The sequence below is a fragment of the Herpailurus yagouaroundi genome, unplaced genomic scaffold (assembly GCF_014898765.1).
Source record: "Herpailurus yagouaroundi ecotype Mexico unplaced genomic scaffold, PumYag 184, whole genome shotgun sequence".
Lineage (NCBI taxonomy): Eukaryota > Metazoa > Chordata > Mammalia > Carnivora > Felidae > Herpailurus > Herpailurus yagouaroundi.
In genome coordinates this window covers 3,908,677-3,926,096 of record NW_024412415.1, presented here as the reverse complement: position 1 = coordinate 3,926,096, position 17,420 = coordinate 3,908,677, and the positions used below count along the sequence as shown (strand labels likewise).

The 17,420-nt window shown below is 42.4% G+C and overlaps 1 protein-coding gene across 7 annotated transcripts in view; it reads right to left on the bottom strand.

Annotated features, from left to right (window-relative positions):
* The window catches only part of CDIN1 (CDAN1 interacting nuclease 1), a 280,396-nt gene that overhangs the window by 89,424 nt on the left and 173,552 nt on the right, over positions 1-17,420 (bottom strand). The gene's annotated exons all lie outside the window — the stretch shown is intronic.

Sequence of the window (17,420 nt, the reverse complement as noted above, 5' to 3'; positions counted from 1 at the left end):
CCTCCACCCTCAGCCCTATAGCAAGACCCCCCAACCCCCCACTTCCAGCTAAGTGCCAGGCACTCTGCCAGGCGTTTTGCATACTTTATCTCCCATCTTTATGTGAGAGCTATTTTTGATCCACATTTTCCAGCGAATTCCAACTTCTATTTCCCAAATGTTCACTGTATGTTCACGTGAATCAAGGCTCGGAGGCTCCAGCTCTGCCTCCGAAGTCTATGCCTCGTCGAAACAAGGCAACACTTTAAAATCATGCCACAATTGAAAAATAATGAACATTTTGAGGCTTACTAAGTGAAAAGAATTGCCACCAACTAATTGGGAGAAAGGTAGGAATAAGGCATTCCCATTTTGACAAAAATGTGTAACTACTGGATCCTTGGCATGTAAGAGTTTAATCTTAGACTTCTAGGAGAGAATTAGACAATGTACAACTTATACACAGGAACTTGCAAAAAAAACTTTTCAACAGTATAAAAAAAAGGCTTCCCCAATCCCAACATATGTTTTTACACAAATCTGCATGCTCCAATTAAATCAGCTGAACTGCTGGTGTGCGGCTGGACCGCCTTAATCATCTTTGTAAGTACAATGTACAATTTGTGGTCCGATTTCTAGCAAGAAAAGTGCACCTAATTTTGGCTCTCCCCATACTTAAACCTATTTTAGAAAATTAGAATCTAACCATAGCTTTACACAGTCTTAAAAAAAGAAAAACTGTATGCAGCTGCTGACAGGTCATTGATGTTGTAATACTCGGGAGGACCCGAGGAGAGATTTTATAGTATTATCCCAATGAATGGCATAAAAGAGACTTGGATTTTAAAAATTCATCTCCACTTGTCAAACATTATTAGGACAGGAGGGAAAAATGGAGATTTCTTGGGACGATCTGACACAATGCCATGTTTTTCCGGTCCACCATGTCGGGCTGGCAGAACTCTTTTCTTCTCTGGTGTAATAAACAACTGTTTAGTACAATGCCATCTTTGGAACAAGGCAAGTTTTATGTTCTTTTTTAAGCTCTTGGCTCAAGAGAACAGTCTTATGGGAAATGGCTATTGTGTTTACTGTTATTTGATGATGAAATGTCATCTGACTAAAATACTTCTGTAATAAATTATTCCATTCAATAAAGCCATCAATAGTTTGGCTGGTTTAAAAATGCAATTTGCATTATAATGCATTGAGAAATCCCTGATGAAACACTCCTGTATATATTAGTTCAGATCAACACATGCACAAGTGTGCTTTGCTCGGGCTCTCCTTCAGGCTTAAGAGTTGTAACTTAAGATAAAAATTCACAATCTCGAGACTTCATTACCATTTCGCAGCTTAGTACAGAATCACTCTCAAGAACGAAAATGCTCAAGTATTAACAGAGAGTGATGACCGGCTAGACGTGAGTTAGCAGTATTAAAATACCGTTTCCGTCCATCCTCTCAAAATGTAAACAGCTGCTACTTCATCACATTTTTGCTGACCTAATGCAACAGCTCCACCCACCCACTCACTTTCGTGTGCAGTCAAATCTCCTCCGTGTGGTTTTTGTCAGACCACTAGCTTTTTTTTTTTTTATGGTGGTGTTCATCATCACATGCATTTGTTCTATAAACTGAGTGATTAGAATTACTTTCATTTTGGGAACTTTTCAGTGTCCGTTAAAGTAACTGCAGACATCCCCCAAAAGCCACGGTTGGTAGTTATTGGCCTTGTAAAAGAAAACAAGCTCCGGGGCGCCTGGGTGGCGCAGTCGGTTAACCGTCCGACTTCAGCCAGGTCACGATCTCGCGGTCCGGGAGTTCGAGCCCCGCGTCGGGCTCTGGGCTGATGGCTCAGAGCCTGGAGCCTGTTTCCGATTCTGTGTCTCCCTCTCTCTCTGCCCCTCCCCTGTTCATGCTCTGTCTCTCTCTGTCCCAAAAATAAATAAACGTTGAAAAAAAAATTAAAAAAAAAAAGAAAACAAGCTCCAGTTTCTTAATTAGTCTGGTGGTGACCCATGACTACTTCTGGAAGAGGAATCCCTGTTGAAGGAAAACCGTGTATACTGGCCAACACTCTGCTAACGCAAACTGAAAAATATTTTCCTATAAGGAGAAAACCTTTTGAGGAAACAAGAAGCCATTCTTCTAAGGAGCAATGTCCCCCAGGTGCCCTTAGGAACACGGGATAGTGTTGAGTGTGCCACCTCCCTCCCTGTGTAAAATGTGGCAGGGTCCCAGCCTCTGTCTATGAAGTCCTCTGGTGCCTGAGATCCCTGTGGAGACAATGACTGGATCTTAGGGGTCCTTGTGTTCAGAGAGCCAAGCACAGGGCCCAACACACAGTTTGGTGCCCAATAAATATACATGGATGAAGACACAAAGGAGTCACTGATGTCAAGTTTCTGATAATTCAGACTATAGTTCTAACGGGTCAGTGTTCCCAATCTCGTTGTGGTATCAACTCCTGGTAGTGTATTCCAGCTGCTCTCAGTATCTTTATAGGGCTGAAATGAGTATCTGTGCTGTATCTCGTTACCATCTCATTTTCAATCAAGCAGGGACACGTTTCAGTAGTTTGAAAAGCAATGGACTCCAAATATGCACTGGGCGTACCTGTTTCTTTAGATGCATGTGCCATGAACTAATGGTTTATTCAGCATATTAGAACAAGTGCTCAAATAAGAATCTGAAGTTCTGGACTCCAGGTCTGACCTGACTCTAATTGGCTATGTGATACTGGGTAAGGCTCAGAGATTTTTTGGGTCCTTTCCTCTGTCAACAAGAAGGTTGTACTAGATGATATATCAAGTCCCTCTTGGTCCTAATATTTTTAGTTTCTATTACTATTTTTATTTCTATAAGCCAAAATGAACACTAGAGTACAATTTTCGAACAAAAACCAAAAAGGAGTCTAAAAAAAAAAAAGTGAGGTGTCTGCCTTCTCAAAAAGAACTTGAATTCCCAGTTGTAACTTCTACTTAAACCTGATGGAATTCATATACCATTTACTAGACTATTCCTTCTTTTCTGTCAAGCAAGACCTAGAAATTTATATTCATTGGGTAGCATTGGTTTCATGGACTCTGAGTTTTATGTACAATTTTGCATACAGTTTCAGAAGTGCAAAGTTCATAGTTTTAATTGATATTTAACTCATGATTTTAGGAAGCTCTGCCTAAATCATAGTCTAATGCCCTTAACTGCTGTTAATGGACCTACATTGGAATCCTAGGTGAGACACTAATTCTGAGCTTGAGTATGTCTCTGTTCTCTTTTCAGTAAAACGGGGGTAGCATCTACCCTAAAGAGGATTATAAAGACTAATAGATTATACATAGAATTTATGTATGTAAAATCACTAGTCCAGAAGCCACATCATACCAAGTGCCTAGTAAGTAACATACATTTTGCTTTTTGCTTTAGCAAACGGAGTTCATTATAACTCCTTAATTTAAGTCATGGTTGTTCACTGCTGAGAGTCAAACTAAGTTACTAGGGGTGGGGAGGATTCCTTTTCAAGATGGAGAAAGTTGGGGTGGAAGTATGTGTCTAAATATGGGAGCTTGTAAAAGAATCCACCTGTTTAATCCTGTTTGATAGCATCATAACCATAATAATACAATTATACCATAAATGATTGCAGCCATTGGCTGAACCAACAGTTTAAAACAATTCAACATGCTTTATCGTTTTGGTTTACATAGGTCTCATTTTGATGAGGTTTTCTGACTCTTCTGAGTGAGCTAATGGGATTTTCTCATCCAACCATTTGTTGGCATCATGAACTCACTGAGACTTAAGGGGGCTACATGAGATGGTTTCTGAAGTCCCTTCTAGTTCTAAGACTCTGAGTCTCTTCTCAATCAGAGGGAAATCTTTCAAGGACAGATATCTCGGGTCTCAAGTTGGCACACAGCCCTCTCACGTCTTAACTCAATAGGCAATGGGGTGCTGTAAGGTATAGGAAATTGAGACTCGCTCTCCATTTGGAACCATTCTAAGCACAAGTGACTGTGAGAGTTCTGGATCCAAGACAAAACTTGTTTACGCTTCAAGAGAAGGGAGTGAGGAATGCTGCTGATACTCAGTACAGTAGGACCACAACATAAATGAGACTGGCTACCATATGCCACTCAGGGAAGCAGTCTGCTTCACTGGCCCACCTTCAGAGCACAGTCTCACTATCCGATACACTAACTTAGTTGGGTGGTTTCTTCTATAGCATCCTTCCCCTCCCAAACTCTTTGGGAAAGAGCCTAAAATTTTGCAGTCTGCTGGGCCTGAGGCCCAGGGGTCGAGGAAGCTGGGCAGTTAGTGAGCAGTTGAGATTTGAACTTGCGTCCAATATTCTTTCCACTATAGCAGTGGTACCCAAATCAATGGAGAATACCAGACTGTTAGTTGTATCAGAAGTGACTGGGGGAAGGGTGGGGGGAGCAGAGAAAAATGTGTATTTCTAGGTCTTAGATCCAGACAGTCTAACTTAGGTTTGGAGGAAGTTTTGGGATCTGTATTTTAAACAAGCCTCTCCGTTAATTCTGATGTGCAGCCGGGCTGGAGAACCATGGGGTTTCTGCTTTGGGCCACGGTCTCTAGGAAAGGCTTTCTGGAGGGAGATTTTCACATTGGAAAAAACAATGCGGACTTAAACGTAGAGTGGGTTGTGAGATGGCCTTTAATGAAGAGTCCGGCTTGTTTGTAAGAGTAAGACAATGGTCCCAGCTACTGCAGCTCTGTGAAGGAGGAGTGAAGGGATCCAGCTAAAAATCAGATCGCATGCAAGTTCAGTGTTCGGGACTCTCACGAATCGGTAGCCCTGTGTCGAGAAGGATTCTGAAGCAGGGAGTGGTGGCATAGAGCCACACAGCCAACATGCCAAATTTAAATACGGAACCTTATTTTAAAATGACAACATATGGTGTATTTCATAGTCCATCAAGATTGGCTTTGTTTAAATTGAATAGAAGATAAAAATAAGACGAATAGTAAAATTTAATTATCTCCTCCAAATTTCACTTGGCCCCTACAACTCTGTTTTTAATTATAGCTTCATGACTTTACCTGAATTCCTCAAGTGCAAATGCTTTCTTTTAAAATTTATTTTCATCCTATCTTTAGTGCAATGCAGAAAAGGAATCTTAAATATTTATTTCGGCATTTTCTGTCTTTATTGGTTTTGTAAACCACTGAAATCGTGGAGTGTACTTTGCGCGGATTCCATATGCAATAAATCAACTGGAGGACAGACTACAATGTACACCACTTACGGAGTAAATCACTATAGCTAAAAATATAACTTCTTTCCCTCCCACCCCTAAAACCTGCCAACATCCAAACAACTACAAAATTGCCTGCTAAAAAGATGCGTACTATATTCCAAGATAAATATATACAAATTAAGCTGAAAAACCTCAAGGTGTTATTGATTAATTCTCCAACATTTCACAATCAAGTCTCATAGATACTATTTCCCTCGGATGAATGGCAAGAGAGGAATAGAAGGATAGCAGAGGACATGAATGTGGAAAGGAGGCTTTGTAAAATGTCTTAAAGGCAAAACAGAAGGAAAAGTGGACAGCTGGGGATGAACAGGCAGACAACCACAAAAAGGAGTATCAGACTCCATGAAACATTCTTAGTGACAAGGGCCTCTAACTTCCCTCCACTTCTTCGATCTGCTTCCCAGGCTGGCCCCAGGCCTCTCTCGTTTCTATGCGCCCCAGTCTGAGACATCTGTGGGAGTCAGGAGCTTCAGAACATCTTAACACCGGGCACCAGGCTAGGGAAAGCGGACTGAAGAAGCCAACAACCCAGAAGAAGTCCATCTAAGAGTGGCAGAGGTCTTACTGTCAGTCCCAGCCAGGCCTGTGATCACTGGGCACCTGGTTTTCAGGATTAGGTTTCTGGGCAAGCTCAACACCGTATTCTCTCTACAAGGGGCTGCAACATTCTAAAAAATCAAGCCAGGGACTTCAGTGACCTCCCCAGTATACTTAATTGGTTCATCAAGCCCTTCTCTTTCCAATCACCTTAAGAAAAAAAATCTTAAGACTTAGACCTAATGCCTCGAACAGAGCACAATGAATGTTTTCTGAATGTTGATTAGAGGTCTGCATGGTGGGCAGTGGCTGGTCTTGGTAGATAGTTAGCAACCCTTCAATATGAAGTATTTAATATTAGGTGCCTGAAGAATCCAGGCTGGAAAGAGTGAAAGAACTACTGTTTTCAGAGAGATCTAAAAAGCAACAAAGAGTAGCTCAAGGGTTGTCCAACAAAAAGTGAGCCAAAGTGAGAAAGGAGTTTGGCTGGTTGTGAAGGGTGCAGGGACTTATTTAGTAACGGAGTTATTATTTAGAAATTATCTAGAAATAATTTAAGCACAGGGGTGACTGGGTGGCTCAGTCGGTTAGATGTTGGACTCTCGATTTTGGCTCAGGCCATGATCTGACAGTTCGTGGGATTGAGCCTTGTATCAGGCTTTGTGAGGATAGCTGTGAAGCCTGCTTGGGATTCTCTCCCCCCCCCCCCCCCCGCCCCTCCCCACCACAGGTACTCTCTCTCACTCTCAAGTGAAAAAAAAATTAAAATAAGCACATCTATTTTTCTCCTGTCACTAATTCTGGCCACAATTATGACAATATTTATATTCTGTTCACACTTAGGGTTCAGTACACATTACTGACTGACCTATCAAATACTCAGTAAACTAAACCCCATAAAAAATGTGCCTATCGATAACAATGAAGATAATGGTGATCCCTGATTTTTTTTCCCCTCTTGGTAAATATCAAATTCAGAGTAACCTTTGATCTATAAAGTCAAAGTCGGAAGTTTGGCATCAAAATGGACATACAAAGATAAAAAGCAATTCGTGAAGCTGTTTTGAAATTCTATGTTGATAAATGTTAATCGGAAATTTAAGACTTATTTCCAAACGAAAGGTAATTGGCAAAATAACCTCATGTCTTAGGAAAGGTTCAAAATGGCTTTAAGATTTAGATTTCACACAAGGCAAAGAAGAGCTCACTATATTGGGGCGATTGGCAACCACTTTTAATTAAAACGAACTCATTTTATCTTTCATTTGAGCCAAGAATATTCATCCTGAAGGCTCTTTGCTGCCTTTCCCCACTTTGAAAGCGCATTCTGGGCTAGGATTTATAAATGTCACATGAAAGGAGTTTAGGTAAGTGAACAAGCATACTGCAGAAACAATGTTATGACAGGAACAACAATCCTTTTAACATTAAGAATAATTGTATCTTCAAGACTACAGCATGTATTTCTATATACCTATGTACTGGCATTGGACAAGCACACTGATGAAGAATTTACAGAGTTCTAGAAGGGCAGGGACTTTTCACCCCCCACTTCGCTCAAGCCCCTGTGCCTAGAGCAACGTAGACATTCAGCGAGGACCTAGTGAATAAGTCAATGAAGGACTTGGAGTCCCTTCTAGTGCGTCCAGACCATTACTCCTCATGCCCTGGTCCATTCACCACCACCGCTGTGCCAGGAATCAGAGACCTGGGCATGATGGATGTCCCTGGCAGACCCGGAGTGTCTCAAAACTGCTCAGCAGTCAGAGGCATCAAAAGCTCCTCAGGAGAACGTGACCTGACAGAATTGAACAACAACAAGAAAACCCCACCTATTCTAAGACTGTAGTGTTTATTCTGTCTCGTTAGGAGTTTGATGGGAATTTCATGGAGAATTAAACAGTGCGTTTTGAAGAAATGAAATTCTTCAAAGTCCTATTGAAGCCAAATACTTAGGGGAGTTAAAAGAAATCAAATTTCTAAAAGCAGTTTATTGCTCTTTCCACACGTGGATTTTCCTAATATGGCTCCATTTATTAATTGACAAAATAGCTCTTATCAACTGAATGAAATGAATGAGAAAAAGAAGTAACTCAAGCAGGAAACCAAAGGAAAATATTAAACTCCTATAAAAAAATGAAAGGGGGGCGCCTGGGTAGCTCATTCAGTTAAGCGTCCGACTTCGGCTCAGGTCATGATCTCACAGTCCGTGAGTTCGAGCCCCACGTCGGGCTCTGTGCTGACAGCTCAGAGCCTGGAGCCTGTTTCAGATTCTGTGTCTTCCGCTCTCTCTGCTTCTCCCCTGTTCATGCTGTCTCAAAAATAAATAAACGTTAAATTAAAAAAAATGAAAGGGACGTAAAATTGTAGTTTTCCGTAAATGGCAAAATACCATACTTATAAATCTGGAAAACAGATATGATGCTTCCCATGGTGCAGCTTACACGTTGCTGTGGTTTCAACCTGGTGGCAGGTGAAACTTGGAAACCGTGCCTGTTACATTTCGTCGCTATTGGACTAAGACCTTGGCAGAAAAAAACACCCCCCTTCTGGTTTGAAAATAAAGATACATCAAAACTCTTGAGTTGAAAGGTTAAGTGTACTCTCTGTGTAGTTGATAAATGCAGGCCTAATTTAATCAGGGGCCGTCGTGGGCACTGCTGCCCTGACCCAGGCTTCTGGTTTCCATGTGGGTAAGATCTAACCAAGATGTAGGCTCTAGGCCTTTGACCTACCCGAGACCTTGTCCGGGCCAGCCGAGGGTTCTGGTTAACAGCCGGGGAACCAGAAGTTGAAATCAGGAACATGTGCACGCTGCTAACACAACACATGGCTCCAAAATTAAAAGGCAACATGATCGAGTGCTTCGGGATATTTTAACAACTAGGAGAGAGATTACGGCTAGATAAAACTGGGCTTTCGGGGTCACTCCTGCTCATTCATGTTTCTCCCCGTTTCTTTCGACTAGACAAATTTAATTTTATTGTATTTCTTAAGAATTTGCTAGAAAAACACAAGTTTGGCAAGTTGTTTCATGGTTGATTGATCTTGGGGAAATGGGGATGTTGTAAGGTTTCTGTGACATGTGTCACCTATTAGATAGTTAGCTTTTTCTATTTCCAACTGAGCCAAACCAAATTAATTAGAAAGAGGTTTGAATTACAAGCTAAATACAATGAAAAGTAATAAAAACAGAAAATGACATTTAGGTCATCAATAATATTCCTGGGGTAATTCGGCATTGATTTTGCTTGCTTTCTATGATAAAGAGCTTTACAAGTTGTCGAACTAACAGTTTAACCCTGGTTGTTACAGTAGTTACAACTGCAGGCGTCAAGAGCACAAATTTAATAATGGGCAGATTTATCTTTTTTTTGGTTCACACTTTGTTTCTTTGGGAATCAGTACTAGAAGGCCCGAGTTACCACGCACCTGAGGAAGCCTACACATCACAGTTCTTGTTCAATTCAATCTTATCAACAAAATTACACTCAAAAGCAGGTGCCCGATTCAGTTGAGAGCGAGGAGCGAGCGAGAGGAGACACCCCTCCTACTAGTACCTTACTATTTTTTATTTTCCATCAGTCAGGAAGAAAATCTATATTGTGACCATCTTAGCCAAGGAGTCCTTCTCTTCAAATTTTAGTTTTTGCTAAGTGAGAAGTTCTTGGTTCAGTTTTGCAATGCCTGAGGTCCATGCAAACCAATGTTTTGAGTTATTTTTAAGATTTTGGTACAGGAAAAACCATAGTGCAAAGACTTGCCCTCCAAATAGCTAAACTTTGCAATTGGAAAAAAAAAAAAAAAAACAAGGGAAGGTACAGGTTTTATTTTGTAAGGATTTCCAGTTAATGCTTGGAAAAAGTATTTGAGGGGGTCTGGGGACCTTTCATTTAATTTAAATCCCGAATCTTCAGCTGTCTTAGAGGTTTGATTGTGAAGTCCTGGGGGGGGCCCCCCCCCCCCCTCCCACTCTTATCAGTTAGTGGCTCGCAGGTGCCTGGGGCTGTGGTAAGGAGCTCCCTGTATCCGGGTCCTCAAGTGGGATCCTCTCTGGCTCCCAGTACTGTTAGTAGCCATCTACAAAGACCACAAGAAGCCATCTTTTCCCAGCTCAACCTCAGGATATGCCATGCCAAATCATGTTTCTGGGGTTTAGGAAGTGGCTCTTGCAGGTGCCAAGGCCTGGAAACCGTGCCAAGTGGCACAATAACCACCACTTGGCAGAGTTCTCACACCACCTCAGAGCAGCAGCTGGGATCGCAGGAGGGCCTTCAGCTTCTGAAGGTGTTTCTCCCTGGCCAGACAGGCTGAAAGGCTTCAGTGCCGAGTGGATTTTGATACTAGACCATTTATCTACCCTCCAAAGAGGTCCATGTCAGAAGGGAGAAGTCCAAGCTTCTTGTCATGGCTTATGAAGTTTATTAGGATCTTGCTTCCCCGAAAATTCCCTTCTACCACTTTCTCATCCAGCCTAACAGGATCAGATGCGGTTTTCTGTGCCAGTTTTTCTAATACTTCCATACTCTGGCTTTTGTTCTTTATTTTTACGCCTAGAATTACTTCATCCCATAATAGGCTAAGGCTGAGTCTAGTGATCTCTTGATGACCCTAATGCCCCATCTGTTAGGTCAGAATCATAAGTGTGGCTAACCCCAGATCTAGTGCTGGGCTATCCAATATGATAGCCACTAACTAAATGTACTATTCAAAGTCAAAATTAAAATTACAATGAAAATTAAAATTCACTTCTCAGTTGTGCTGGCCACATCCAAACTCAATAGCCTTATGTGGTTGTCTTACTGGAAAGTACAGATAGAAACCATTTCCCATCATTGCAGAATGTTCTTTTGAACCCTGCAGGTCTAGAGTAAGGGGTTGACAGACTGATCCTATTGGATTATAGGGTCAGAGAAGTTGAAAGGACACTTACAGAACATCACGACCCCATCTGGTAACTTATTTTTCCACCCGAACCCAGAGAACAGCATGAAGAATGATGCACTTCCTGATTCTAAGCCTGCCTGAACATTAGCAGATGAAATAGGTCTAAGGATTACAATGCAGGAGAAGAGAGGAGAGCACGGATTACCACCAGTGAGATTATACTGCTAATATGGTTGGGTTGTTTGCAACAGCACTTTTGGATTATGTAGGCTTCTCTTACCTATCTTAGGAATCAACCCACTCTTTAAAAACAGTATCTATAACAAAACGAAGGGAGGGGAAGGCAAATGAGGAAACCTACTCTTTATGGAGAACCACCTGATGATTCAGAGGAGAGGTGGGTGGGGGAATGCGTTAAACAGGCGATGGGGATTAAGGAGATTAACTGTGATGAGCATCAGGTGTTCTGTAACTGATAGTCACTACATTCTACTCCGGAAACGAATATTGTACTGTAGGTTAAGGTGGAATTTAATATTGAGAAAGAGAGAGAGAGAATGTGATTTAGGGAGGGTCAGTGAAAGAGGGAGACATGGAATCCGAAGCAGGTTCCAGGCTCTGAGCTGTCAGCACAGAGCCTAATGTGGGGTTCAAACCCACAAGACATGACATCATGACCTGAGCCGGTCAGACACTTAACTGAGCCACCCCGGCACCCCTAACTAGCTGGCATTTAATTTAAAAACTTGAGGGAAAAGAGTAAAAAACGAAATAAAACCCAAAGCACTATCTTCAAATAACTGACTTCCTCTTGGAACACAATCCCTTTGGAATTTGGAAATACAATCAAATGAGGTCATCAAAACATGATGCTACCAGAATTTAGAGAGAAGATTGGAAAGGCCACTCAGTGAAACTATAGAAATCAGTTCCAGTATTCCTTCAACATACACTTCTCAGGGCCTCACTGTGCCCCGCTCGGTGCCGGCCACAGATGCAATGGGGGTGAAGATTGAGTTGGTTCTTGCTAAGTGTCATCACCTGTCAGCATAACTCAAACTAAGACACAATTGGAAAATGGACTATCCGTGGAGTGAGGCTACTGCCCTAGAGGAGGGTAGATCTTCAGAGGCAAAACTAGAATAATGTAACAAAGCCAAGGTACACAATCCTTGACTTGAAACCCTTGACCCAGATGGCTTTGAGAATTCAACTGAACAGAACTAGAAGTTTATGTATTATCCTCTAAGTTATACCCATAGTGGGGAACACAGCAATCCTCTGTCGACTAACCTATTAATATTTCTGAAGGGAAACAGGACTTTTCGAAAGAGGATGTTCCTAAATAGATAGTCTTTATGAGTTCTGATCAAGTCTGACTGCCAAATGTGGTGCTGCCTTACTTAAAAAAAAAAAAAAATCAGTCTTGAAAACCTTTGGGATCCTGAGGTTGCAGGTAAGAAACTGTATATAGTGGTCTTAAAAATACGTGTGACCAAGAGGGTAACTTATAGATTTTAGGCAAAGAGCCAACGGATGTCTCCCGTTCTGTTCTGGAAATCGAGTACTTTCAGTCTGTTGAGAGAAAGCAGCTGGGTGGCCTCCCCCTACAGCATTGGCTCCTCTGCCATGGGGCATCAGAATCAGCTGGGGAGCTTTACAAATCCTTGCCCGGGCCATACTCCAGATCACGCAAAGCAGAACGTCTGACGAGAGAACAGAGTATCAGTGTGGGTGTACGTACGTCAGAGTTTTACTTTTTCAACTGGGGTTATCAACATACAATAAGGGCCACCTGGATGGCTCAGTCAGGTAAGCGTCTGACTCTTGATTTTGGCTCAGGTCAGGATCTCCTGGTTTGGGAGTGTGAACCTCCCATCAGGCTCTGTGCTGACAGTGCGGGGCCCGTTTGGGATTCTCTCTCTCGCCCTCTCTCTGCCCATCCCCTACTCAGTCTCTCCCTCTCAAAGTAAGCCAACTTAAAAAAAATCTATACATACAGTCAGGACCACGGAATGCAAAGATCTCCAGTAACCACAACCCAGAACAAGGTCTCAAATACCCCAGGTTCCCTTCTCTGTCCCTTTCACCCCACGTCCTCCCCCAGAGGGGACTCCTCTTGTGATTTCTGATTAGCAGCGAGGAGTTGAGCTCAACCAGGACTTTATAGTTTCAGTTCTCGGATGAAACTGCTCATTGGTCACTGGGGAGTTTTAATTGGCACTAGCATGGGAGGGGAGCCCCAGAGATGCCGATTTATAATTGAAGAAGCAGCATTTTAAGTTTATTTTTGAGAGAGAGAGAATGAATCCTAAGCAAGGCTCTGTGCTGTCAGCATTGAGCCAGAGTCTGGGCTGGATCTCACCAACCAGGAGATCATGACTGGAGCCAAAATCAAGAGTCAGATGCATAACTAACTGAGCCACCCAAGCACCCCATAGGCAGCGGCATTTTTATAGCTACCAGGGGATTCTAATATGAAGCCGTTGGACTTTAGTGCTTTAGCGACTAGAACAAAGTTAAGAATCATCGGAAAAAGGTTGCCTTTGGCAGGGAGTAAAGACCATTTCCACTTTCTCCCCACCCTCCCTCCCCCTCCTCTCGCTCTCCCTCCTTCTCATCCCATTTTTCTTTCTTCCCTCCCTTTTCTTATCAAACCACAAAGGCTACTACAGATACGAGAAGCAGGTTAAGTTCCCCTGATCAAATCCCGTTTTTCTCCCTTTCTCATTTTTCAGAAAAAATAATTTTTAGAAAGGATAAAAGGAGGGAAAGAGGAGATAAACAGAAAAGGAAATTAAAGCAATCGGAGTGGGGGAGAGACACACGGCTTGAAGGGGAAGAAATAAGGGAGAGAAAAGAAAACGTGGTCTCTCCCGACAAAGCTGACTTCACCCTGTATGTTCATCATACAAGGACCCGGTAGGACAAAAAGCTTTAAAAACTGCTACTGGGCACCCCGCTGTATCAATTGCCTGTAACTTATTTACCCCAGCATTTCCCAGACCTCACAGAGAAGAAAACCTCCCCCCAGCGTTCTCGTGTTCTTGGAAAGCAGCAAAGCATTTCGGGTGAGAGGCTCGTTCTTAAATAGATGGCTTGCCGCCCCGCCCAACCCATGACGTATGTATAGAGAGATCCTATTGGTTTTGTTCCTCTGAAGGATCCTGATATATACGTTAAGCTTCATGAGATAATGCATTCATACACATCACCTGCTGAGCACACACTCGCATCAGCTACAATTTTTAGGGCAGTGTGGAGTTTATTAAGGTTTATCCGGAAGGGCTCAGGAATGATTTTTAACTATACACTGGGATGTAATCTCCATCTCTCCTCCAACCTTTGTAAACTTTCTTCATCACAGGTGTCAAGCCAGTTCTAATTCACTTTGCCACAGACATGGAAGATAATTAGGGCTAAAACAGCTACGTGGGTAGTTAGAGGTGCATAGCAGGATTTGGGAAACCCCTTTATTCTAGACTCGGGGTCTCCTCCCCTTGGTTACCACAGACACCTTTACTCTTTTCTCATCTCCTCTTTTCTTTTCTTTTTCTTTTTTTTAATATTTATAAGAGAGAGAGAGAGAATCCCAAACTGTCAGCACAGAGCCTGACACGGGGCTCCCACTCACGAACGGTGAGATCACGACGTGAAACGAAACAAACCAAGAGTCAGATGCTGAACACCTGAGCCACCCAGGTGCCCCACCTCTTTGCTATTTGACCCCTACCCTAGCCAATAGTCTGAGGGCTGCTTGATCTCTTTTCCCCGGGGCTTGACCATTTCCATCCCGGGAGTAACAGGATGGTGGCTCTGAATCGCCCATCACTCTAATCACTGGCCGAAGTTGCTGACGTACATATTCTTGTAGCCACTTATGGCAAACCCATTTGCCACACAAACAGGGGAAACTGGGGAAGACCCAGCTTCGTGCACTTCTGACTGGCCTTTCCAAATAAAACTTCTCCTTTGTTCGTTCCCAGAAGGGCCGGTCAGAGGCAAGAGACCGGAGGGGGACGGCTTCATTTGGGAGCAGGAACCCTAGCAGCTACAGCCTACCTCAATTTTTCCCCCCAGAGAGTTTGGAAAGGTCTGTGCATTGTGGGGATTGGCTTAGTGTCTAATTCCCTTATTTACCAAATGAAGACAGTGAGGCCCAGAAAAGAGGTCTGGTTAAGACAGCAACCAAATGCAGGGTCCAGTGCTTTCTCCAGCAAACCACACAGCCATTCACAGATCAGGCAGTGACTAGGTAGAGTAACAGGACTGAAGAGTTCTCTCCTTCACCATGAAACTACTAACAACCACACAAGCCAACACTCTCTCTACCTTCCTCTGGCCATCCGTGAAATCTATAAGCCCCTGGATGTGGGCTCATGGGGGTGGAAGGTCACAGGAGCAGGTGCAGAGGCTAGTGCTGGCTGTGGACACAAGCTAAATAAGGTGCTAAAAACACCTGTCTCTTCTCTAGGTGGTTTGCTACGAAGAAACTTGGTTGGTGATTACAATTTCTCAGGCCTTCCAGATTCCCAGGAAGGATTACTTAAAATGAAGTCACTCCCGGGTGCAAGGCAAACGAGAAGCGCCTATCTGACCAGCCTCCTCTGAGCGGTCACCCGTGGTGCTTCCCTCCCTGTCTGCGTTACCTCTGGAGCCATGCACTGGAGTCTCCACTTCACCCTGCATGACTCCCAGAAGGCTCATACCTAATAACAAAGGGCACATGGAAATGATATTTCAGGAGATGTCAAAGTCCTCATTGCTGAATTTAATGAAAGTGAAGTTCTGAAGGGTGAAGGTCAATTACTGTGCGAAACTTTCCAGGTGGCTTTGCTTTAGTGATCTGAACAGGTGGGAGCATAAAGACCACCTGCTTCTCTGTTTGCACAGTGACTAATACATTTATAAACACTTAATAAACATTTAACGGCGGGCAACTCTCTTAAAATAGTTCTTTCACAACGAGACTTCAACAGATTTGAAATTACTGGGTGACTTTGTAAGGCTACTTCCATAAAAGGGGATGGGCTGCCACTTCTGGCGATGCTGGGACCCAATCCTTTACCCACAGGGCAGAACTCCTGAGCCTCCTTATGCTCAGGTCTGACTCACAAAACCCGATACTACATACACGACAGGGGGAACACAGAACAGACTATGACAATTTTATTCCAAACAAATTGCTGAGTTGTAACACATTTGGAGGGGACCTTTTCCAAGATGCAGAGTGAGCTTTGAGAATTAAAAATATAGATCCATTTTCTGGTGTTGGGAAAACTGACTACCCATATGCAAAAGAAAGAAATAAGACACTTATCTTACACCATATATGAAAATCAACTCAAAATGGATTGTAGGCTTAACATGTAAGACCTGAAACTGTAAAACGCCTACAAGAAAACATAGGGGGGAAAGCTTCTTGACATTGGCCTGGGTGATGATTTCTTGGCTATGACACCAAAAGCAAAAACACACAAATGGGACTGCATTGAACTGAAATGCTCCTGCCCAGTAAAAGAAACCATCAGTGGAATGAAAAGGCAACTTACAGAATGAGAGAAAATGTGTGCAAACCATATTCCAATAAGGTGCTAATATCCAAATTCTATAACGAACTCCTACAATTCATTAGCAAAAAGCCAAATAATGGGATTATGAGATGAGGATTTGAATAAGCATTTCTCCAAAGAGCTACAAATGGCCAGCCAGTATATTAAAAAAGTGCTCACCATCACTAATCATCAGGGAAATGCAAATCAAAACCACGATGGGATATCACTTCATACCTGTCCGGATGGCTATTAGGGGGGAAAAAAAAAAAAGGCATTGGCAAGGATGTGGAGAAGTTTGAACCCTGGTACGCTGTGAGTGGGAATGTAAAATGGTACAGCTGCTATGGAAAACAGTATGGATGTTCCTAAGAAAAATTATAAATAGAACTACCATATGATCCAGCAATCCTGCTTCTGGGTATTTATCCAAAAGAATTGAAATCAGTATCTTAAAGAGCAATTTGTACCTCCCATATTCACTGCAGCATTATTCACAAAAGGCAAGTGATGGAACTAACCTAAATATCCATCAACAGATGAATGGATAAAGAAAATACTGGATATACATATAAAGAAATGAATATTATTCAGCCTTAAAGAAAAAAGGAAATCCCGTTCTATGCTACAACATGGGTGAACCTTCAGAATGTTACTCTAAGTGAAATAAATCAGTCCCACAGGGACAAATCTGCATGGTTCCTCTTATGGGAAGTATCTAAAATAATCAAATACCATAGAAGCAAAGAGATTCGAGAATGGTGGTTGCCAAGGACTGTGGGGAGGGAGAAACAGCGAAGTGTTCAATGGGCATAAAGTTTCAGTTACGAAAGATGAGTAAGTTTTGGAGATCTATACAACACAGGGCTTACTGTCAAAAATACTATGCATTGTGCACTGAAAAATTTGTTAAGAGAGCAGATCTCATGTCTAGTGTCCTAACCACAAAACAAAAAACCTAAGGGGTACAAGGAAACTTTTGGAGGTGATGGATGTGTAGTAATGGTTTCAAAAGGGATTTGCATATGACCAAAATGATCGATTTGCATACATTCAATATGTGCATTTTTCGGTGTATCAATTACATCTCAATAACACTACTAAAATGTCTGTTTTTAAATTTCTTAGTTCAGGGAAAAATGCAGAATGTAAAATTCCCTCTAACAATAAAAAAATAA